A 25,634-nucleotide genomic window follows, 5' to 3' on the forward strand; every position below is an offset into this window, starting at 1 on the left:
TCTTCACAATCTATGTAGAATAATTTCTTCTCAGCACACTTGTCACCTTTAGTGTATTTGGTATCACAACTGTAACAAAGCCCTTTTGCTCTTTTTTCTTCCAATTTCGGTGGTGTCAACCTTATAGGTTTTGGAAGACTAGGGGAAACAACACTTCCATCTTTATAGTTGTGAGTGGTAGGCTTCCTGGTTGCCATAATTTTGCTTTCCATTTTTCTTGCCAAACTGAATGCCTTCTCCAATGAATCATGTTCCCAAAGGCGATCCTCATGTTGGATATTATCCTTTAATGTCCCTATGAACACATCAATCCTATGCTCCTCTGGAATATCTTTTACCCTTATGTTGAATTTTTGGAAGTGCTCAATTTGCTCCATCATTGAACCCTTTTGTTTGATATTTATCAATTGGCTAGAAGAAGTATTGCTTTTTGTATCCTCATAATGTGATATCATTTCTTCTGTAAAAGTTACCCAAGTGAAAATTTATTTACAAGAGCAAAGCCATTGATACCATACAAACTGATTTGGTTCCAAATATAAAGTTGCAATATGTACGTTTTTTGTGTTTTGCACATTATGGAGATCAAAAAATTGCTCCATCTGTAGTTTCCATGTTCCAGGATCCTTTCCATCAAACTTCCTCATATCGATTTTTGGAACATGGTGGGTCTTCAATCCAACATTAGAGTCTATGAAATCATGATTAACATTTCTTTTTTCTCATCATAAGTTTCCTTTACTACCCTTTCACCATTAGTGACCATTTCTTCTAGCAACTTATTCAAATTTATCTTCAATTCTTCCATATTATCGTCCATGCCATTCATCTTAGCATCCATACCATCCATCTTAGATTTCATACCATTCATATTAGCTTCCACGCCATTCATCTTAGCTTCATTTACCTTTAGCGAGAGTGAAATGTGTTGTACTTGGTCTTGTAATTTTGATATATCATGTTGCATTTCTTCCTCTTCTTCACGAGTCATGCTAGAGCTTTCAGGTTGCTTACTAGGCGTTTCCATTTTCTTTCTACAGGGAATTAATTAATGCTATAATTATCCACTATTCCCTCTGAATTCCTTCAAACTATTTTTTCAAACCAATCTTATGCAAAATAAAAAAGAACAACTACATACCTTTTTTCCACTTTATAAGAGCTCGATATTGAATCTGTTGTATCTCTGTAACTGTAGACCTCTAATATTTGAAATCGCGTCCTGTGGTAGCCCTTTCAGTCCTCTTTCTAACCTCGCAATTATGATTAATATTGGATTCTCCAAGGAAGATTTATGCCTAATCTCCCATGGTGACCTGATGATAGACTAGTTCAGTAGAGAGAAATTGTACGACATGCCACAGGTCACTGTTTAGTACCTAAAATTGATATAGAGAAAACTATGGGTTGTCCCCTTTCTGAAACTTTTTAAAAAATTTCAATTTGATGTTCGAAACAAAAGTTATGATTATTTTCCCCAGGTCACTTGTTTGGAATGTAATTTGGGAGTCTACAAAAACCCTAACTTCCCCAGCTCATATCTCCACAAATATAGTGAAAAAAGCTCTGAAATTTGGAACCGAAGTGCATAATGATTTTAGATCAAATGGGTTTTTTTTTTCACTTCTAAAATGTCGTAGAAAAAAGGTATAGAGAAAATTCCATGATGACCTCTTTGGAGTAGCGAAAACCTAGAATTCAAAGCTCTGATACTAAATGTTAGGAAACCAACTCACAAAAAGATACAAAAGATAGATCAATGCCTTAGAATTCATCCTCTTCGATGGTGAAACCTCCTTTACATTACACAAATGAACAATTCTTCATGATACAAATGACTAAACCTCACTTCTATATATAACAGTCTAAGGGGTCACAATATAATCAAGCTGACATAACAGTAATAACATAAGGGCGCAAAAATAATAATAGTGGGTTTCTATTGGGGCATACTAATAACAATATGAGGATAATAGGGGCACAATAATAACAATAAGGGATACAATGACAATAGTAATGGGCAAATCACTAGTATTATAGGGGCCTAACAACATTGGTATTTGATATCCTTTGTTTGGGTGATTAATAGTATTTGGTATTTGTATATATGTTAAGTAGTTTCCATCTGAATGTTAATGATTGTTGTGATTGAGAACAAATGATATAAAACCCTATTGAAACTCGTGGTTGTTTTTCACATCATTGGAAGTATGGTTACTTTTCTAGTTGAGATTTTGAAATAATAATTGCGTCACTCTCTGAGGTTTTGTAAGTTACAATGGCTTTTTATATTACCTTTTAAAGTTCTTAAAACTATATCCTAGTATAACATTTCTCTTGACGTGTTGCAGATTGTAGTAGTTGTATTTGGAATTTTGGAACTTGTATTTGTTGGGAACTTTGCTATTCAAAGAGGAATAGAAAAATGTCATATTCCCTTCATATTATTTATTACATGTTTAACTATTTATGAAAGAAATTAATATTTTATTTTTGAGCCGTAATACAAAGAATTGATACATGAGTCTAACAAGCACATTGAAATTAGAGATTAAATTACTTTTCACATAGTCTTTGACACACACACCATCATAAAACATACACTTATACTTTTTATAGTGTGCTATATCTTATACATTAATAATATTCGTTGGTGGTATTCGCTTTTGTTTGACCTAGGGTTAATACCTTTTTAATGAAATCAGAAGAATATTGGTGTAGTAAATGCTAGAATGTGAAATCATTTTGAAAAATACGGTAGATTCATTATTATTGTGCTAAGATAAAATTATATGAACCCATCATGGTTTACTATATTCACATTATAACACTACTTTATCTCTCGTGATTGACTTCATGATGGGTTACACACATAATAGCATATTGTAGCTTGTCATACAATAGTGATTATTCATACAAAAAATCACACCAAAACTTGTCAAATTCATGAACAATACCCTGATCCATAGCAACAATCATTGTCATAATAAATCAAGATATGTTCTTAGTGTAGGTTTGAGTTATGCGATCCAAGTATGAACATTAGGCTTTTTCCTTACACAATAGGGTTATGTCACCACATAAATTAGGTTTTTTCAAAAGTTAAAGTACGTTATTGCACAATGAGAATAACATCGAATAGTGGAATCGCTGTTGGTTTTAGTCTCATTTATTTTACTCTCTAAAAAATATAGGTTATGATTTGATTGCATTGTATGTATTAGCTTAAATTGGGAGTAGTTTGATTGTGTAACAAAGAAACTTTGTTCTCTCCAAGGAATCAACCATCCACATTATATCAACATTTGATTACATTTGAAGAGTCTACAATGGGCCTCGATTGGGCTAGTCATGATGATTATCAAATAGAACTCAAGAAACAATGTGATTTAATTCATGTTAGGTTTCATTTAATATTTTTATAAATTCCATACATTCTATTATCCATTATAATGAGAGCATGAACACTAATTGGACTGAGTGAAATACTACTCGAACAACACAAGTTAGAAAAATACACTAGAGAAGAATATTTCATAATAATTTTAATTGATTTCCTCGATTGATGGTTTTTTTTATGTTTATTGATAGTTAATTTGTGGATTTTTTATTTCGTTGTTAGGGTCTTAAGTATATATTATGTTACCTGCACTTGTTGTGCACACAATTCACTATATTACTCATCGATTTAACATAAGAATGTCATGGAATATCTGTTGCAGAAGGGTCAACTTACTGCTATATTGACCCGAGCATGAAATCATGGATGTGGGTTACACTTTTTTGCAAGAGAGGACATTTTTAGGTGAAAAAAAGAGAGCTCAATCAAAAATTTAATCACTTGATCAAGCTCCTTGAGCACTAAGATAATATCTTAATTAAGGGTTTAAAACAACCCTTGATCGACCATTATGGCTTGACCAAGCTATAACACGTGATTGAGCTTTAGGGCTCGAATGAGCGTTAGAGTTAGATGAAGCCCTTATTGTTGATTAAAATAAGAAGTTGCAGTCTGTGTGTGTCATTTTTTGCACACACCGTGGGATAAACAACAACTTGATCAAGGTATTGAATCTTGATTGTGTGATTGGACCTCAACAACAAACCCACCAACCTCATAGAGACTCAAGCCAAGGTAGGTTTCCTCTCCTTTTTGACCTTTTTATTTTTTTTTCTTACAAAATTAAATAAATTAATTTGAAAAAAAACATGCCATACAAAACTATGAAACCGAGAGAAAATAACCTTCAAAACAACAAAAAAAAACTTAGAAAACCACAAAAACAACCTAGAAAACCACAAAAAACCATGAAGAAGATACTTTGAAACTACTAAAAGAAAAATATTCTAGGTTAAAATATTTTTTCTTACTTGCAATGGTAATGTTTATTATGAATATTTTCTCATTTTGGATGGTATAAAAATTATTTTCTAATTATATTAGTTTTTAAAGTTTTTCGTTAGGAATTTAGTTAACTAAATAATGAATTATTCTTTTTTTTTGTGATTTAAAATGCATTTAAAATTTTGAAAAAATTGAACTCAAAATATACCCCAATAAACTCCAATACAGAAAACAACCAAATTATAAGTAATAAATAAATAATTTAGGAGCTTGACATTGACATGATAAATATGGTTGCTAATGGTAAAACTCTATTTATCAAATAAGGAATTTTATTTTATTTTGTTATTTTAAATGTAAATTAATTTATATTTTTAATATTTTAATAACAAATATAATACGATTAGTTTTCAAAAAATTATTACATCAATAAAATATTAATGTTTAAATTTAAAAATCTATTTTTATGTTATATATATATATATATATATATATATATATAAATAACATAACATTACTATATAACTATATAGCATAGCATGTAACATAACTATAACTATCTAGTTCATAATATAACTATAACTATAACATTTAGCATAACATAATTATTTAAAACATAACATATATACTTGGGGTTATTGCTAGATCGTAGATATCAACGCAGATTTTTCATGGACTATGACAAACGTTGACCATAACCACATCAAAAAAAAAAAAAAAACATAACATATATATAACATTTAGAATATCATAACTATTTAAAAGATAACATACACACAAAAACATATATATATATATATATATATATATATATATATATATAAGTTTCAACAATGCATCATTAATAGCTCCTTAAATCCATCATGAAAAGTGCATTTAAAGTGAATAAAAACACCTTTACTATTTTCTAATTTCTATGATATTGTTTCATTGTGTAGTGTTTTATACAAGAAACATTGTCTTCATGTGCTTGCATGTCATGTGTCAAAGTCAAGCACTATTACAACTTAATGTATATTGGAGTAATTGATTGGCATGAAATCTTATTAGTTTTGGAAATAGGTCTATTTAAATATTTTACATATATATTTACATATTTCTACCATATGAATAAAATGCATTATTTAGAAATGGTAAAAGTGTGAAGGTAGATTTAATCACTTCTTTAGATTGTGTTTACATGGAAATCAATAAATTGGTTGATAAAATATCAAAAAATGGACACTAAACTTTAGGACTCCGCGCTAGATTATTCTACATGAACTTAAAAATGGTTTTCTTGTCAACACTCTTTTCTTGAATTAGTTTATATGTAGCCTATGTAAGATGCAGAGGAATCTCATATTCCCCACCCAAGCAAGTGTAGTCTGAGTGTAGGGTGATGTTCTATACAATTCGAGCTCATCATAGATCACGTAGCCCACCCGGAGTGGGCATTACACTCATAGATCCTACCTTTGACACTAGTCATAGTGTCAAAGGTAGTGTTTCTATCTATGATGATGGTCATGCTAACAATAGTGGACCTTGTTCACCTGTTTTAGGTACACCTCCTACATTTTTTAATCATGTTTAAACTTATTGTGTTTACATATTGAATTTGTCTTTAATTTTTAAACCGTCTTCAAATTATATATATATAAATCCAATGTATATATTATTATGCTTCTAGTTTGTTTTTTTTTTTCTAAATAAGACTATTCTACTATTCACATTAAAAGTGTAAAATTACAACATAGCGAGCAAAATGAACCAGCTGGCCAGAAAGGAAGGCCGCATGAAACAGCAAGTGTCCAGAGCACAGATGTTGGACAAGACCATGTTTTGCAGTCCCGCGCAGGGGATCTAGAGGAACACAAACAACAGAAACAAAAGATTGACCTCGAAATAATAGAGGATACAAATATTGACAATTTTGACAAAAAAACCCTCGCTACTGGGTCGCATAACCTGTTAAGAAGATGCGAAGCTTGATTAAATTTCCAGAATCTCGTCCATGATCCTGCACCATCCACCATCAGCGAGGTCCTGGGCTTGGGTCTCCACATTCTCGTTCGAAACCGGAGGCGTAGGTGCCATTATAGTGTCATTGATGATGCTAGCCGGTAGTTCCATGTCTCGCGGTGAGCTTGCAATTGGAATCCGAACTGTTCCTTGGTTCTCCCAAAGAACACTAGATTCGCCCTCTTCTTGGGCTTCCTCTAGAAAGAGGACTGAAACATGGGCAATGATCTGAGGTCAGTTAAGGGAACAGTTGAAAGTGAAGATTGCTGAGCTGAAGGAGGGCAAAGACGAGGAGCCTGGGGAGTTGGGTTCGAGAAATTGGCTAGGCCTCAGAATGTTCCCTCTTCCGCTACGAGAGCGTGTGTGCTGACTCAAGGTAGCATCACCGAAAGAAGAATGTGAAGGAGTGCCCAGAGCGGTGCCTCTGCGCCTGAGCATTCTCTGGCGGAGCCGAGGCATGATAGCAGAGACAACAACGTAATGGATTACAGAAAAAACCACCGGAGAGGTATATCGCAGTCCAAACACACAGGCTAGCAGATGGGAGCCCAAAGCAGCAGCGGGAGACAAAGAAGTAGAGAAAGAGCCCAACCAACACAGAGGCTTTGAGCTAGCTGAGCCCACTCCCATCCAACACAACACAAGGAACAACAGAGTGTACCCATGGTGGAACCTGGTTAATAAGCATTTTCCCCTGCCTCAGTACCCTCCCCTCATAACTATGCAATTCATGGGAGCCAAGGGCCGATACCATCCAGCGCATGGAGATGGACGACATATTAATGTTAACATCAAACATTCCCTTACACCATGTTAAACCCACCTGCATGTGATCCTCCCTCCACCTGGCTTCTGGTCCGATGTATAAGACTGGCAACTGGCGTCTCTGCTCTACCCACTCTAGTCCCATCGCAATGAAGGCAGCGTTAGACACCCGCATCTGGGGTATGCTTCTAGTTTGTTAAATATATATGTTATATTTTATTTGTTATTTATAGACCCTCACTAGCATGGAGTTGAGGATTATAATGCAACATTGGTCCCTCTATGGGACGATACTACAACTAGTATCACATTGGAGGATGTTATGTACCATCATACATGGATCACATAAGAGGTATGTAACATCCCTTCGAGTTCACGTACTAGGCATAGTTTGTATTTGATGCTAGATAACATCAATAGGTTTATCGAGACATACCCAAGGTCGGGCCCATAGATCTGCCTCCTACATTACATATAGAGGATTAGGAGGCATGAGGTTAGAGGCCCACATATTTGGGAGGTGGTGAAAGAGGCCATGAAGAACATTGATGTTCATTGGAATTTGTTCGACATCCCTACGAATTGCCTTCCTAGACATGAAGGTCTCATTCCACTCAAATATGTTAAGAGTGTTGATGTAGACCATTTTGCGTATGATCAATTCATTGGAACATGGGTCCAGTTACTCACCATGACTAAGTCACTCTTTATTTTACTTTGCATATATATGCAAAGTTTTTGTTACATATAACATCGGATTACACTTATTAGTGTCGGTATCTTCATCCCTCCGTCAGAGATCAAATCCTCTTGTTGCATTGCATATTAGGTGTCTCGTTTAGTCAGTTGCATTCCATTAGGAGCATGGATCATCTGACGGTAGTGGCTTGTTGTACATTTTCCCTCATGTCCTTTACCTACTAGCCCATTTCCATTCATCAAGATCATCTGCAGTCACTTTTTGTCTTTAAATTTGCAAGAGTCATTTCTAGGGTTTCACTTTCATTAGGTCTAGGGTTTCATCAAAATGGTCTCCAAAATGTCTAATAACAGTCATTAGGCACATGAGGAGGTTCGAGTACCAATAAAGTTCATAATAAATTTCTCAGCAATGTATTTTTCTTCAAAACTCTATTTTGAGGAAAAACAGAGTATTCTAGCTTTTTATTGTATTAATTCATCTATTTTCAGTTCTCTTGTATGTAAATTATCTTAGAGGCAACCCTGGTCTCCTCTCCAAGCCTCAGTAGCTCCATCCCCTACAAAGCAATCAAAAATCAAGAAAAATCGAAGTCATTCAGTTCATCAAAAGCAAAAAAAAAGTGAAAAGCTCAAAAAATAGAGTTGATAATTAAAGTCACATTGCAAACATTATAAAAGTGGGTTTTATGAAGGAAAAATCAAAAGCTCTTGTATATAAATCGTCTTTACAATTCAAAATCTCATTGGCACTCAAAGAAGAAAGATTGAGCAAAGTGAAGGTCATGTTGGAGAAAGGAAGAAAAATCACAGCAAAGAGTTCTAGTTTTGGAGGCATGATGCATACAAGTGGCGCAGTGCATAGAGTCGCTCTCCTCAGTGTTAATTTTCACTGGCACATCGCACATAGGAGGTGCGACGCATAGAGATGCCAAGCCCAGTTTTATCCTAAACTCTCTCAATTTTACAAAATTTCTCAAATATTCAAATGTGCAAGTAAGTCAAGCTCTTTTCCTTGCAAGGGAAAGAGTTTTCTTAAAAATTTATGGTGGTTTAGTGTGAAAAAATTAAAACCCTATTTCCTTTCCATTTCTCAAAAAACCATTTACCTAGGGTTTTCCAGTTTGCCATTTTTCATTTTTCTTCCAAGTTCATTCTACCACTCCCTCACTTTTCATTCCTCCATTTCGTTTCTCACCTTATCCACCCATTCCCCAACTTCCATATTCAATCATCCCTATCCCCAATTCCCATTTTTCCCAAATCCTAACTATAAATCCCCAAACCCTAATTATTGTCCCAAGAGCTTCATATCACTATTCAACTAAGTGTACCATCATTCAAAGGGTTTTCATCATCATGATAGGTTCCAATGGGTCATTTTACACCTTGTTCATGCTTAAGTTGTGCCTATGTAAGGTTCTTTTCCCTCTCCTAGGGCTTTGAAGGCAATTTCTCTTGGATGGTCAAATCATTAGCAAAAATTGTATCCTGATATTCATACAAATTCTCCTATCCTTAATGTATCTTATCAAATACTTCCCATCACTGATATCCCTCAAATTCTTCATTTTCGCACAAACCCTAGTTTCTTGCTACAACTTGGCAATTTTCTAGGCTAGATCTGTGTTTTGCCCTTTTGGACCCATTCCCCTCACTCAATATTTGATATTCCACTTTCCCCTACTTCCTAACATCCCTCCCTACTTCCCAAAATTTTCTCAAGAATTTAGAAGCCCCTTATCCCTTTCATTTCACTTCATTTCAACAAATCCCCAGTTCCACACATTGGGGTAGGTTCTACTCAAATGATGTTTCTGAGCAAGAAAAGATGAATTTGGGAAAACTGAGAGATTATTTTGTCCAGGATAGGCCAAGAAAGAAAAAAATACTTCACTTTTTACATAGATGTCATGGTTTTAGAGAAATGTCAAAAATACAGTTGCCTCAGGAGAATTGGTGCACCTATGAAGTGACCTTAGGAAAATCAAGTTTTCTCCTGGCTTGGTTGGCCAAATGACTTGCTTGATGATTTCAATGATACCTACACACAAATATATTTCCAATGAGCTATCGTGAGCTCAATTTGGGGTTGAGGAAAATCTTCAAAAGTTGACTGCAACAGCACTCTGCCTTTAGGCAACCTCATTTGGCACATTTTGACCAGTCTTGGGATATTTGATTTTTGACAGGGCACATGAACTCCAAATTGAAAATTTCTAGTTGGGTTAGCAAGCAGAATCATTAATCTTTCCAACAAGCTATCTCACACCCAATTTGGAAACCAGGAAGGCCCTCAAAACGGATCTTCAAAAAGGCGCTACCCATAGAAATTGTTAACACATAATTTTTTGCCCTATGCGTCGCGCCACCTGGCACTCGCTTTTGATGGGGGCCTCCAAAGCACAAAAACTCAGCATTTTTGGATTTGGCACGAAAACATATGCTTTCCTACCACTAGCCAAGAAATTTGGACAGGTTTTGAGCCCTCAAAAAGGTAAAAAACAATCAAAAAATGACCTCACTGCCCTTATTTTGACACACAGGAAGCAATGTTGGGAGAAATAATGTTTGGAGCGGAAAATGGAGGCCAAATTAAAAAATTCCACTTGGGTTGGAAAGATGACAGGCAGACCTTTCCAAAAAACACACTTATAGCTTATTTGGAAATAGGGAATGCCTCCAAAAGTGGGTCCAAACAGGGGTGACGCATAGAGGAAAAATTGATAGCTTGACCAAATGTTGCTCTGTTTTTCACCCAACATTGGCTAGTTTGACTTTTTCATTTTCCTAATGGAAAATTTGTGACGTGATTTGATTAACATTTATGGATCATGATGTAAATATGTTAAATTTTGCACTTGTAGAGGTAGATTCATCAGTTTAAAGGTTGTTTGAAACTAAATGAATCAGTTCCCTAGTTTCTAGAGGCATGTGGTTATACTGCCTAATTTCTAGTTCTTAGTTTAGAATTGGTTAGAACAGCTCCTAAACATGTGTGATCGACCCCTAGAGGCAAGGATGAGCTATGTTTGTCTATATTATGTTGTTTTTCAGTCATTAGCATGGTTGGACTCTTGAGAAAGCCTTGAGCTTCATTGTACAATCATATCAGCATTTTGGCTAAGGAATTGAGACCAGGGTCTGCAGCACTCTTTGGGATTCATGTGGAAATTTGTCTTGGTACAATTCTTTTCTTTGTAATTTTGAATTTTCTTACGTGTCATGTATGCCATTCTCTATCTTGTTTCTTCTGAACTAAACAAACAAGAGCGTAAGTAGAATCCATTGAAATTGCAGTGCTCTACTTGAAGTTTTCTTTAATTTCTTGATGTTTTCAGCTATTTGGGGAGGATTCATGATTTCTCTTGCCCTCTTCAACACCTCACCTATCTATTCCCTCCATCTCATTCAAATTTAAGTGCCAAAACGATTGCCTACCTTGCCCCATTGAGATCTCTACAGGACTGAGCCTCATTCCCCGCACCCAAAATCTATCTTTCCATCTGAGCCAACAAATCATCTTTTTATTCAATCAAACTCTCTTGTACTCATACCTAGCCTAAGATCAAAAGATATTTCAGTCATCTTAAGCCCTCATCGATCATTATTTACTGAGATTGTCCTGGAGAGAGCCCTCTCCTAACATGGTAGGGCTAGCTACCAGGCTGAGCATGGCTTGATGTTGGCCCTGGATCCTACCTTTTCAGCCTGAGGTAAATCTAGGCACTAACAACACTGATACCATATCTTGTTATTATGGTGTCTGCTTGGGACCTAGTTATGATTGTGAGGGGGATCGTAAGGACACTGGGCATGCACCACCACCTCCAACATTGTTTCCAAGACCATCTCAAAACATGGTATTTTAAACAAATCTAAAGGATTTTTTGCTCCTCAGTGCTAAGATCACAGATACCATTGCAGATAAAATATAGATTTCATTGGTTAGTATGCATGTTGCATTACATGGAGACATTGGGAGACTATCACCATTGCTTCATGACCAATTAATTCGTTTATATGATGATTCATTTCTCATGAGTTACCCATTGACCAACTTTTATCATATGCATGTATATGTTGTGATGTCATCCATGACACTTCGAGGGTGCACAAACCACGTGACACATACCAAGTACATATATATATATATGAAAGTTTTGAATCTTATCATCAAATTATGCATAATTATTTATATTAATTTTTGTTTTATTACATTGCATTTATATTTATAAGTTCATGATAACATGTAGACACAACCTAGATACATTGACGAGCTTATGAGGTCATCCAAGTGGGTAGTTGACTAGCTAGACCATCCTCCACCAATAGATGTCTCCATGGATTCTCCTCCACCTCATAGCACTCATGTGGAAGAGAGTCACTATGTAAAACTACATGGATTAGTAGTTGAGGTAAAAAGAAATCTTCCTAAGATTTCAACAAAAAAAAATTAAGTTACATGCACGTTAATTAATTCGTAGACTAATTATAATTTGTCCTTTCCATTGTTTTCACAAGACCATATGCAGAGTGTTTTCAATGTTGTATTTATGTGGATGCATGAGTTGGATTCTAGGTATATAGCCATTAATGATGCGGGTTCATCAATGTATGGCCCAATATTTGAGCCATACGTAGGGTAGCACGAAATGCAGATTCATGAGACCCCCATCCTATCTGACGTGGGGTTGGAATCGAGTGAGGTTAGTAGATTCATATATGTAATAAAAAATGTGGGTCAAAATCATTTAATTCCATAACTTTTATTTTGTACAAATAATGACCTAATTAGTTTGAATTTGAATGTGTCTAGATTATGGACACTTAATTTACGCAACATAACTCACATAGGAGTTCTGGTGGTACTTTAAGTGGACAGTTTGTATATTTTTAAGGCCAATTCATAGGGCACATTCATATGTGATAATAGCTTTTTGTATTTTCATACATGGATAGTTTATGGATGTACACAAAAATTAGTTCAGCTTATGGATGCTTATTATTTTAGTTTATGGATGTTCATGTGATATTTGAAATTTGTATATATTTTCATGTATGGATAGTTTATGGATACGTTCATTATTTTTAGTTTATGGAATTGTATTAATATTGTTTATGGATGTTCATTAATTTTTGAAGTTTATGGACGTGTTAAAATTATTTTCTATATACTATAACTTAAAAATAGAACAATTTTGATTTCTAGTTTCATAGACTAAGAAACTAAGTACAATCTTAAGTTATGACACATGTGACTTTGATATTTAAAATGAACTAATATATGAGGATTGAATTAAAAAACACAAATAGGATTGAAATAAGCTTCAAATTTAATTTTAAAATATGTCCCATAAACAACAAATAAGTTTTGTTTAATTTTATTTATTTTGAGATCATCTCCACGAGTTTAGTGATAACATGGTATTTAAGTCATATGTATTCGAATTTAATATGTACCAAAAAATAATTAATGATATATGTAACTTATATAATTAAATATGAACTTTCCTAAATTTACATGGATGTCTAAAGGTTCAACTAAAAAATACAAATGAATTGAAATAAGTTTTATTCAATTTTAAAATATGTCTTGTAAACAACAAATAAGTTTTGTTAAATTTTATTTCTTTTGAGGTCATCTATGAGAGCTTAGTTATAATATGATATAAGTACAATCTTACTACGATGCAATTCACTTTTATACTTAAAAAATACAACCATTTTAAAGGCTGGTGTGCCCTAGGTTGGGTGTGATCCCGATGTTAATTTAAGAGCTTAAAAGCCCCTCGGTTGTGGTTTCTCAAGACATAGATCAAGCCTAATGTAATCTCTAGATAAATCAAAAAACATGACCAAAAACAAAAGTGTGCCCACCTGTATACCATTTCATGTTCAATTGTTTTAACTATTTCAATCAATTTCAACTCAAGGTTCAATTAAAAACATAAATCTGTTTGAAAGTAGTTTTATTCAATTTTAAAAGATGTAATGTAAACAACAAATAAGTTTTATTCAATATTATTTCTTTTGATATTATCTCCAAGAGCTTAGACGTGACATGATATAAGTGAATCATATTGGAATTTAATGTAGGTCCAAAAAAAATATATGATAGCATTTATATAATGTTATCAACATTCCTAAATTTACTTAGCTATCCAAGTATTTCAATCAAATCCTTATGACTAAACTAAGTTTTATTCAATTTTATTTCATTTGAGGTTATCTACAAGAGCTTAGTCATAACATATTTATATGAAACATGGAAAATGAGAATAATAAGAATGTAGTTAATTACAAAATACTTACAGTTTCAAGAAGAAAACATCTCAATTAAGTGAACATTTTATTTGAGATGAAAATTCACGTATTTTATTTATGGTTGAATTACTATAACATATAAATCAATTCATTTCAATCTAATTACCATGAAATTAATGTAACCATACATCTAGTTACATCAAATCATAAATCAACATCGTCAATGAAATGAATGCATCTAATGAAAGTAATCAAATAGGATGAGAAATCAACATCTACATTCAAATAAATGCATCTAAGGGAGATAATCAAATAGGATTAGAAATCAAAATCTTCATTGAAATCAATTCATCTATTGCAAGAAATAAAATAGGATTACAAATCAACATTTTCTCTAAAATCAACGAATGTGGTGCCAACAATCAAATGGGATTACGAATCACGATCTACACTGAAATCAATGCATCTAATGCAAGAAATCAACCATTATTATAAATTAACATATTTAATGAAATCAATGCACCTAATGAAAGAAATCAAGTAGAATTATAAATCAACATCTACAGAGAAATGAATTCAGCTAGTGAAAGAAATCAAATACGATTAGAAATCAGCATATAAACTAAAATAAATGCATCTAATGAAATATTTGTCTTCCCTTTCTCTTCTCCCTCCATCTATATCTATATCACCCTCCATATTTCCTGATTTCTCTCTCTATCTCACCCATAAACACACATTCTCTCTTCATATCTATCTCTCACTCCCTGCCTTCCTCCCTCTCTCTATCTCTCTCTTCTAACCTCTATCCCCTTTCCATATATATATATATATATATATATATATATATATATCTCCCTCTCTCTCTCCTTCTTTGTCTCTCTATATCACCACAAACACATACACATTATTTCGCCATGTCTATATATATCTCCATCCCTCTCCCCCTCTCTCCCCCCATATAGCTCAATCTCTCTCTCCCTCCCTCTAAAGTCCTCTCTCTCCTCCATCACCTCTCTCCCTTTCTCTCCCATCTCCCTCTCTCTCTCCCCCTCATCACTCTCTCTCTCTCTCTCCCCCCTCCAAATCTGTCACTATATCCCTCCCTCTATCATTCTCTCTACCCCTTCTCTCCATCTCTCCTTGTTTGTCTTTCTATATTACGCCCAAAGATACACACTCTCTCTCCACATCCCTCTCTCTATATGTCTTTTTTATTCCCTCCCTATATTTTCCTCCAAATCCATCTCTCTCTCCCTCTCTTTCTCTTCCAATCTTTGCTTGTCTCCCTCTCTCCATAGTTGTTTCTCCCTATCTCACTGTTACCCTTCACTCCCTATTTATCTCTCCTCTCCTTCTATCTTTCTTCACTCCTCTTTTCTCTTCCTCACTTTATCTCCATCTCTCCCTTGTCATTCCCTCTATGTCTCCACTTCTATCACTTTAGTTCTTTGTTCTCCCATCCGATATATATTTGGAGCTAATATAAATCCTAATATATTAATATATATTATAATATAACAAATCTTATATTATATTAAAATCAATATTATATTAATCCAAAATTAATAAATTAAATAATAATGATATCAAAATAGATTAAAATTAAATTTTTAATATAAATATGAGTTTCATTATTTAATACTAATAATCATATTTTTTTAATAATAATAATAATAAAAAATTTAGATTTTGAGTTTGGTGAAAAATTTTGTGGAAGGTAAATTGATGATCTATTCAAATTCAAGGTATATATATATTACACATTTTAGACTAGGTTATGCTAGGCTAATACATGCATACCTTTTAATATGTGTGAAAATTTGAAAGGAAAAGCATTTCATTTAATGTAAAATTGACATATTATAGGACACTAATATTTTTTGAAAACAATACCATTAGTAAAACAACATAATCCTTCACAATTTGTCTTGTTACTCCTAATCAAAATTCACAATACATATATATATATATTGACTGCTTTAATTGGGTAAAAGAGTAAAATGTTGAAATTTCATCACCACATTTGCCCCAAAAGTGTAACCCATCTTCATTCATTCACCCTTGAACACTTGCTAAAAATGTGTCTACTCACTGCTAGAGCTTCCCTACATATACCTAAGGCTTCTATGCTCACTACTTTCATTAATGGCTCTCTTTTGGACACTTTTCAAGTACTAAAAATCCTATAATTTTGATCCTTCTTCATAAGTTAAGATATGGTTTTCCATTTTTTGAGAACTTACAAAATTCAAAATAGTAAGCTACAGAGAAAAGAAAGATATGAGATGGACTAGGCTCATTTATCACTTTCCTCCAAACCTTCTTTGAAGAGTGTCAAAAGACAATGCTGACACCCACACTCTAGAAAATACTAGTCTACAAGGTATTCATAATGTCTAAAGTTTGTTCTCTACTCGATGCCAAAGTAGCCAAGAAAATATATCATGTTTATTATGTGAATGATTTCTCTTCCCAAAGAAAGTGAGGGTTGGTAAATCAAATCATGTCATTGGCCATTTTTGTGAATTATAGTTGGCATTGGAATTCTTTTATTGGTTGTTTTAGAGAACTTATGCCATACATGATTTACTAATGAATTACATTTGGTAAAAAATGCCTTATTATCTAATTAGGATAGTATATTACAAGGCTTGTTATGATAATTTCTAGAAGAGGTTGGTTTATAAAGATTATACTCTTTAGATCTAATAAGTCCCATTTTGTTGGTTACAAATTTTTTGACTATTTGTTGTGGGTGGTGAATGTTCAATTCTCTAAATACCTTTTCCAATATTTATAGAAAATTGTATTTAATATAGTTTTATGTGATCTATGTTCTTATCGTACTTGTCCATTCCCTCATAATAATCGCATGTCGTCCATGTATAAAAAAATATGTACATTTTAGAAGGATATTATGTTCTGTATCTCGTTAGCTTGGTGTTTGTTTCTCTTTAATTATTTTCCATGCCAAAGACTAACCATAAAGTATGAGATACTTTTAAGTTAATGGATTAGCATATGAATCCCTCTTTGAAGTCTTTTTCCAATTTCATCTAGCAAGCAATTTTAATTATTTTGCAATCACTTTCAAGTAAAATTATAAGAGTTGACTTCATTTTTCTATTTTTCTCTTTGAGTTGGAAACCAATTAATTGTAACCCTTCTCTTTAACACTAGCTTTCCAAAATTCTATGGATTTATAGAAGTGTATGCCATAAGATTTTTTAACAAATTTGTATCGAATCTCCAATCTAGTGCTTTCTTGAAGCAATTGTGAAGATATTTTTGTTACCTATGGTCGATACAATGGAAAGTATTTATTTTCCAAAAATAAATTTGTTATTAGAACCAAATCACCATCCCCACTTCTTACATTATATTTTACTTCTTACTATTGTTGTACCAACTAACTTGTACCATTACTCATATGATATTTTATATTTGTATTCAAGGATGCATGAAACATATGGTTTTATTTATTTTTATATTTCTATGTAGCTAGAAGCACAATACCTTGCACCTAAAACTAATATGGTTTTTAATATTTGTATTCAAGAAACATATGGTTTTATGATTTTTTATAAATGTATGTCATGTACCTTTGTTTAAACCCCAATTTTTTTTGCCAACCTTTTACCACAACACTTTTCGTTATGTAAAGCACTCATTCATCTCCATGTTCCTCCATTGGTTTACTGGATCTTCTATAATAACCAACATATCCTTATACATCAATTTACTTGTTTTCAGATAGTCACTTTTCTTTTGTTAAGTCTAGAGAGATTATATTGACTCTTTAGATAGGTCAAGTATGACAATTCAACTGCCTATACAATATCAACTGTTGGAAATTGTATTACACCCATATATATATATATATATATATAGATATAGATATAGATATAGATATGCAGAATACACATAGAACTTTATATTGTATCATAACTTTTATATTGTATCATTGTATGCATTTTGGATTAACTGTTATACATTATGTATTTATTATTGACCCTCACTGATAATTTCAACTCTTTTCACCTCCATGTTATTCAATTCCTTTACTGGATCTTCTATAATAACCAACATATCCTTATACATCAATTTACTTGTTTTCAAATAGTCATTTTTATTTTGTTAAGTCTAGAGAACTTATCCTGACTCATAACTCCCTAGATACATCAAGTACGACAATCTAACTGCCTATATGATGACTCACCCCAAAAGCTAAGGTGGGTGCCTTCGTGGCAACTGGCCCACGTGATCCCTTGCCACGCTCGTATGCAACTGGGGTTTTTGGTGAGGTTTTAATGCATCATTAACTCCGCCACCTTTTAGAGGTTGTCTTGGTCACTGTGTTATGGTTCTATGGTGTGGGTTTTGGTTGTATCTTAGGTTATTGTTGTTGCTCGTTTCGCTTTGCTCCTTTGTGCCCTTACCTGGTTCCTTCTGCCCAATGGTAATGGCTCTCTGCCTCCCGCTATTTGTTGATTCCGGCCTTAGCTCTAGTTCTATGTTACTAGGTAATGTTAAGATGTTGTATCAATGAGTTTGGTGGCTGCTTCTTGCATGGTTTTTTGAAACAATGTTGGGCTTTGTGGCCATCATGGGTATGCGGTAATTTCTCAATAATTTTGGTTGGTTTGCTTCACTTCTGGTTTGTCTCTATTGCGTTTAACTATGTTTATGGTGTGCATTCTTGTTAGGTCCTCAGCCCGACTTCCCTAGCGACAGTTCGGATCTAACACATGGTAACCTCTCTGCTCTGATTTTAGGCTCCCTCTTTACTTTTCTTCTGCTAAAAATTCTGCTCCTTGTGAGTAGCTGGGGTTTCATGGCTCTGCTGAGATTTTGGTTACGAACTTGAATGCCATTTTTGTATAGTTTAGATCTGGTTGTTGAGTGTGGTTCCATCTATGTTTGTTTAGTTGGTCCTGGGTCACACGAACCCTTCTTGGTCTGTAATGAAAATATATGAGGACTGTTTGGCAATTGTATATTTTTTTTGGAAGGCACTATGCCTTATGGTCTAAACCTGTGTTGGGTTACAGGATGCTATCTTTGAACTATAACAAATATTTATGCAATGTATGTATATATATTTATATAAATGATAAATCTTCTACTTGTAAGAATTTCAATGATTTTCTTTCGTGAAGTACCTGAATGAATTCTCTTGCAGTGTTTAGTTGCTTCGATGTGATGCACAATATTGTTAACAGTCCCTCAATCATGTACTTAATTTCATGCACAGTACCAGATTATAGTCTTTCATAATAATAATTGTTTGATACCTGAAATGCTTCTCTTTACTGTTTAAAAATATTCTGTCATAGTTTACACTCTCTAGTTTCTATTCTCCTTTGTTGGAAGCAACCCTTTTTTCATCTTTTGATTGTGTATTTAAGCTGTTGGTAGCCTCATTTAGTTGAGGAACTACCTGCAGTTGCAATTTGTAGTTACATTCCCTTTTGTTGTTATTCAAGTATTAATTTACTTAAGACTGTTCCCTAATCTATTTAGTTTCGAAAAATAAAAAGTAATGACATTGGTTGTGACAGATTTCTTGAAAAGAAATAACAATAAAAGTAAACTGAAGAGTAAATTTAAAAAAATTCTTAAAACAACATGTCCAGTTGTCGCCTCCCTAATTGGATGCTCCTGCATCAGGCTCCCGAGGTGAATGAAACTCATGGTTCTTGTCCATGATCTCTTCAATCAAATACTCGGTGTGTTGAATTTTTCCGGCATCCAACTAGGAACTGTCCTCAATTGGATGGCCCTTCCACTTAACCAAGTACTGCAAGTACTCCTTTCGCCGTGTTCACCTAGCTACCTGAGTATCTAGTATTTGGTCAATCTGCAAAGGCTTGGTTGGGGGCATCTGTCTGATCCATGTCCCTGCCTCTTCGTCTCCATGGGTGGCCCATGTGTATCTTGTTGAATTGTCTGCCGTATTAGCAAAAATATAAGGGTATAGGTCTGCTACATTTAAAACGGGCGAGATCCCAATACACGTGGGTAATTGTAGTTCATATGCATTGGCATAGAATTTCAACAATATCCAGTAAGGCCCTACCTTTTTCAATTTAAGCTTGTTATATTCTCCTCTAGGAAACCTCTCCTTTCGTAGGTGTGCTAGTAGTAGGCCTCCTACATTAAATTTCACTTCCAGTCGTTTTAAATCTTCCCTCTACTTATATCTTTGGCTTCTGCTCTGCAATTTAGCTTCTACTTGTTTGTGAAGATCGTTAATCATTTTGGAAAAATCTTCTCCGTCAACACTTCTCCATTCCAACTGACCCGAATCTTATAACTCATGCACTCCATGGGGGTGTATGCTACATAGGATCTGGAAAGGGTTTCTGCCTGTACTCCTGTTGGGTGAATCATTATAAGTGAACTCCACTTGTGCGAGTACATGATCCCACTGTTATGAATTTTCTCCAACTAGACTACATAGTAGATTTCCCAGGCTTTGGTTTACTACCTTAGTTTTCTCGTCACTCTGTGGATGATAAGCTAAGCTGAATTTTAGTTTAGTATCTAATTTCTTCCTCAAATTCCACCAGAAATGGCCCGTAAACGTAACATCCCTATCTGAAATAATAGACTTTGGTAAGCCATGCAGTCTCAAAATTTCTGTGAAGAATAAATGGGCTACATGCGTGGCATCGTTGGTCTTTCTACAAGGAATAAAAGGTGCCATCTTAGTAAAGTGATCCACTACTACCATGATTGAATCATATCCTTTCTGTGTCCTCGACAAACCCAAGACAAAGTCTAAACTGACTAAGTCCCATGGGTTGTCCAGAACAAGCAGGGGCATATACAGTCTCGTATTTTGACTGTATCCCTTTGCCAGATGACACATCTTACATCTAGCCACATATCATTGTACGTCTCACCGCATCTTTATCCAATAATAGAAATGACTTACGTGGTCCAAAGTCTTGTCTATGCCAAAATGTCGAGCTAGACCACCACTATGTTTCTCCTGAATTAAGTTCTCCCTCATTAAACATTCTGGAATACATAATTGTCCTCCCTTGAACAACGATTATTCCTGTATGTTATAATCTAACCACAAACTGTCTCATACAGATCTTCGAGATGTTAAAAGCCCAACACGTGCACTATGCTTTCCTGTAAAATCAAACTTCTTCTGCTTAACGCATCTGCCACTTTGTTGGCTTGTCCACTGATGTGTTTCAACACAAACGTGAAACTCTGGAGATATTCCACCCACTTTGAATGTTGATGGTTCATCTTATGTTGTTGCATGACATATTGCAAATCACAATGTCTGAAAGCAGAACAAAAGATTCATTTCCTAACAAGTAGTGTCTCCAATGTTTCAACGCTTGCACCACTACATAGAATTCCTTGTCATAGGGCATATATTTCTATCTACTGTCATTTAATTTCTCACTAAAATAGGCCACCGGTTTGTCCTCTTCACTGAGTACCGCTCCAACAGCTGTCCCACTAGCATCGAAATGAACTTGAAAAAGTTTGTTGAAAGCTGGTAACCTCAAAATGGGTCTTTCAGTGATCTTCTTTTTCAGCAGCTGAAATCTCTCTTCAGCCGACTCAGTCCAATGAAAAGGTTGATTTGATTTTATGACGGTTTCCACCATGGTTGAACAAATCCCACTAATTTTTTTTATAAACTTTCAATAAAAGCTTGCTAGCCCATGAAAACTCCATACTTCAAATAAAAGTTTTAGGGACATCCAACTAACTATGGTTGCAACCTTTTCTAGATCCATCTTTGTTATAGACATTTTTGTGCCTTACAGCATTGAGCATGAAATGTCCATAATCTAAGGGATCCAAAGTCCCTAAACATATTGTTCCTACCCCTAGAGGAACAAGGCTAACAAACCACAGCAATTCACAGAAGTTCTCCACCAAAAACTGCTCAAAAAAAGTCAAATCAGGATCATTTCAGTAGCTACACTAGTTGTTTGCGCTGAATGTCAAAGCCAACACTGGCTACCTGCGTTGAATGTCAAATGGAACACTGGCTACCTGCGCTGAACGAGAGTGGACATGTGGCAGGCTCATTTCTCAAGGTGTGAAAACCCAGGAAGCTTCCAAAATGACACTTGCCTCAGGGAATTCGACTGGTGATGAGTAAAAGGTTCCAAATCTCCAAGTGGAAGCAAGAACCTCCAAGTGGACTCAAGAACTGACAGAGGGAGAGGGCACTAGTCAGATCTCAAGCTGACTCGTCCTCTCTCCAAACATCTATATATGGATCTCTCCTCCATGAGATCTGGAGGCCGAAATTTTGTTATTGCAAAGAATTGCTGTTGGTTTGAGATTGGAATCATTGGGTGCTTAATGCTTTGAAGGGGGTGAAGATAGGAATTCCATTTGCTGGGAAGGAGATGCTGGATTGGAGCCTTCTGGGTTGTATCTCTTCCTGAACCTTGTTATTCATCAATAAAGCTATCTTGGTTTCTCCTATATGCTGATTTATTTTTGATGTATGAATGCATTAGTATGTTTAGTTTATTTCTAATCCTAAACTAGTTATGAATGTCAATATCTGTCTTTGTGTAGTGTTCTTCTCTTGTCGAAAGTAGCTGTTCTCTTGTCGCAAGTAGCTGTTCTCTTGTGATCTTGTAGGAACCCGTTGAAGCTGGACAAGCAAGAAGGCAAGTAGCTGTGAACTCCCAAAGAGAAGAGAGACCGGATCGAGGGACAAACGAAAGACACCGGTAAGTCCATTTATCTCTCTTCTTTCACATTTCATAAAGGAAGAAATCAGAATAGCTGTACTCGTTTGTTGCTAAGGCACTGTCACACCTTAGGTGGATAGGATCGTCCTGCATAGGCATTTTTCCCCACAAAAAATTGGCGACTCCGCTGGGGAAGATCTGTTTAGTCATTTTATTTGTGTTTCTATCATTGTTTGTTTCATAGACTTGACAGCAACAATCGAACTACATCCGCTTTTCCCGGATGCAAAGTAGACAGTTGCTGCTTTGATCCAATTGCTGGACTTGTCTATGATCTGAACAATGGACTCACAAATGATTTGATGATCCTTTGTGATAGATCTTAGTACCCCCTCAAAGCTTCCCTTTGATTACACCTTGCTTGTTTCTTTTATTTGGCCTAAAACAGTGAATTAAATAGAAATCTATGACCCAGAACCTGTGGGAAATGAGAGTTTCTCCTTCAGCGCAGACCCAGTGAAGGGATTTTGCATTTCAACGCAGTTCCCGTGAAGGCTAACTGCGCTGAATGTCAAAACCCCTGTGTTGAGGTTGCGCTGAACCAGTTTGCCCTTGTGCAGCTGGGGTTCTCTGCTCTGTTTTGTCTTGTTTTGATCTCTGATTTTTGCAACTTGTAACCAGCATAGGTACCAGTCTAATAACTCCTTTTCTCTTCTTAAATTCCGCCTCCTTTTGTACAAAAAGACTGTGAGTGTTTTTATGTGTTTGTGGCGTCATTTACAGTTTTCCTTTGCATGAGTGAAATAGTCATCTTGTAGCCCTTGATCCAGATCTGTTGATTGTGATCTTAGAAGAGAGTTCATTGGTTGTTTTCAGATTGATTATACATTTACTTTTACATTTGGTTTGAGTTTGTCTCTTTTAAGTGTCGAAACAAGTCTTCATTTCGAAAATCGTTAAGTGTTGTAATCTCTTCTACCCTCTCTGATTTCGAAAAAGTAAACTTGTTTGTATTGGTCATTTAAAAGCAAATTCAAAGTTGTACAAAAAGATTTCTTTGTAGGCATCAATACTAAGAAAGCAGAAAACAAACACCTGCATTGTGCATTTGCATCTTGATAGTTTGCATGTTGGATTTAGGAAAAGTGCATTAGAGTGTGCTGATTGCTCTTTGAGAAAAGATGGTGTCTCTCTTTTCCCTTAGTAGCTAGGATTTTCAAAGTTGAAAAGATATAAAGCTTGCTTATCATCTTTAGACTGCATTTAGGAATTGTATCATACATCTCGTGGTGAACCTTGAAAGGAAAACTTCTAAAAATATCAACCTAAAATAAATTGAATGAACTTAACAACGCTTTGCAACATAACGCACAACATATAGGTCTAGGCTATAGACATGTTCCGGCGTCGTTAAGCCTGGTGACTGTCGATCTCGTGGATGGTGGGTGATTCCTCCTGAGGGACGATAGCGCCAGTACAGATTGTGCTCCCACGTACCGTGGCGTATATATTGGGAGACCCCTATAGGCATAAAACCTTTATCCTTAGGAAGCCGTGTCGGCCGCCCTACTGATCGCAATGCACTGAACACAGCATTCAGGAAGATCGATCGCCCGTACCCTAAAAAGTATTCTGCGGTTTTGCGAAAAGTTTGGCACACCCTCTGCCTAGAACTCCAGAGCAGTTCATTTTGGCCTTTTTCAGACTCTATAATGGAAAAATTCCATCCAAGCATTTGTCACTTCGGGCTCGTTAAAACATCGAAGGAGACTAGAGCCATCTTTAGCTTTTTCTCAACTCTTTAAAACTGAAAAAGCAAGTTGTGTCTAAGCGTCGTTAAAAAATTATTTTAAACTGAACAATCACCCTTTATTCCTACATTTATCTTTAGGTTGAAAAAATGGAGCACACCAACCAAGGAATTCCCCTTGGTGGAAATCCTAGTCCCTTCTCCTCTTGGGGAGATGTTGGTGCGCCCCATATGGCCACATTGTCGCTTCCAGGACTGACAATTGGCCTGCCGGTCTGGCAATTTTCAACCAATGTCATTCAAAATACCACCGTTCCTGAACAGTCGAGTCAACAGTTAGACCAGACCAGAGTTGCCAACCAGCCTTCTACCTCATCTAACTCTTCCTCTCCTCCTTCCTCTTCGCTTGACGGAACTAGTAAAAAAAAAAACCAAGTTCCTAAGGAGAAGAAGGAAAAGAAGAAGACAGAGAAGAAGAAGAAGGAGCCAAAGGCGACTGGGGTCAAACAAGTGTCGTCTGACAAAAATCCACACACAACACTGACCAGGCCTAAATCGCCATGTGTCATATGCAAGGGAGACCATTTCCACAGAGATTGTCCCTGCATCCCTCGGATACTAAGGGACTGGTCTCCCCGTTTGCACAATTCGGTAGCATCAACCTCTGATAGCCATGTTGACTGCTCACCGTCAACTAGTGAAAGTGAAGTCCCAAGACAGAGAGGGAAATCTAGATTTCCCTGCAAACTGTGTGAAGGTGATCATGCCATCCACCGTTGTCCCTTCTTAGACGAGGCTAAAAGAGTTCTGGAAGATCGCCCGATTTTACGAGCGCAACTCCCTCCTGGATATCAAAAACTCCTGCCAAGTCCTTCACTAGTTGAGAACTCGGCTGGCCCGCCTAGGTGGTCAGCCGAAGCACCTATCATTGAAGATGAACCGTCTGGGTCCATGCCTGACGAAAGTCAAAAGTTTGAGGCAGTAGTTGACCCGGTTTTTCCTTCAGAGGCTCTATCTTCGAATGATACCATCACAGAGGAGAATAAAGACGACACCGTCCAAATTCTCTTCATCAACACTAACTCTGATTAACAAGGGGGCAATGCCCCCA

The sequence above is a fragment of the Pinus tabuliformis genome, chromosome 7 (genome assembly GCF_031772625.1).
Source record: "Pinus tabuliformis cultivar Carrire ecotype Pingquan chromosome 7, CPIR1, whole genome shotgun sequence".
Taxonomy (NCBI): Eukaryota; Viridiplantae; Streptophyta; class Pinopsida; order Pinales; family Pinaceae; genus Pinus; species Pinus tabuliformis.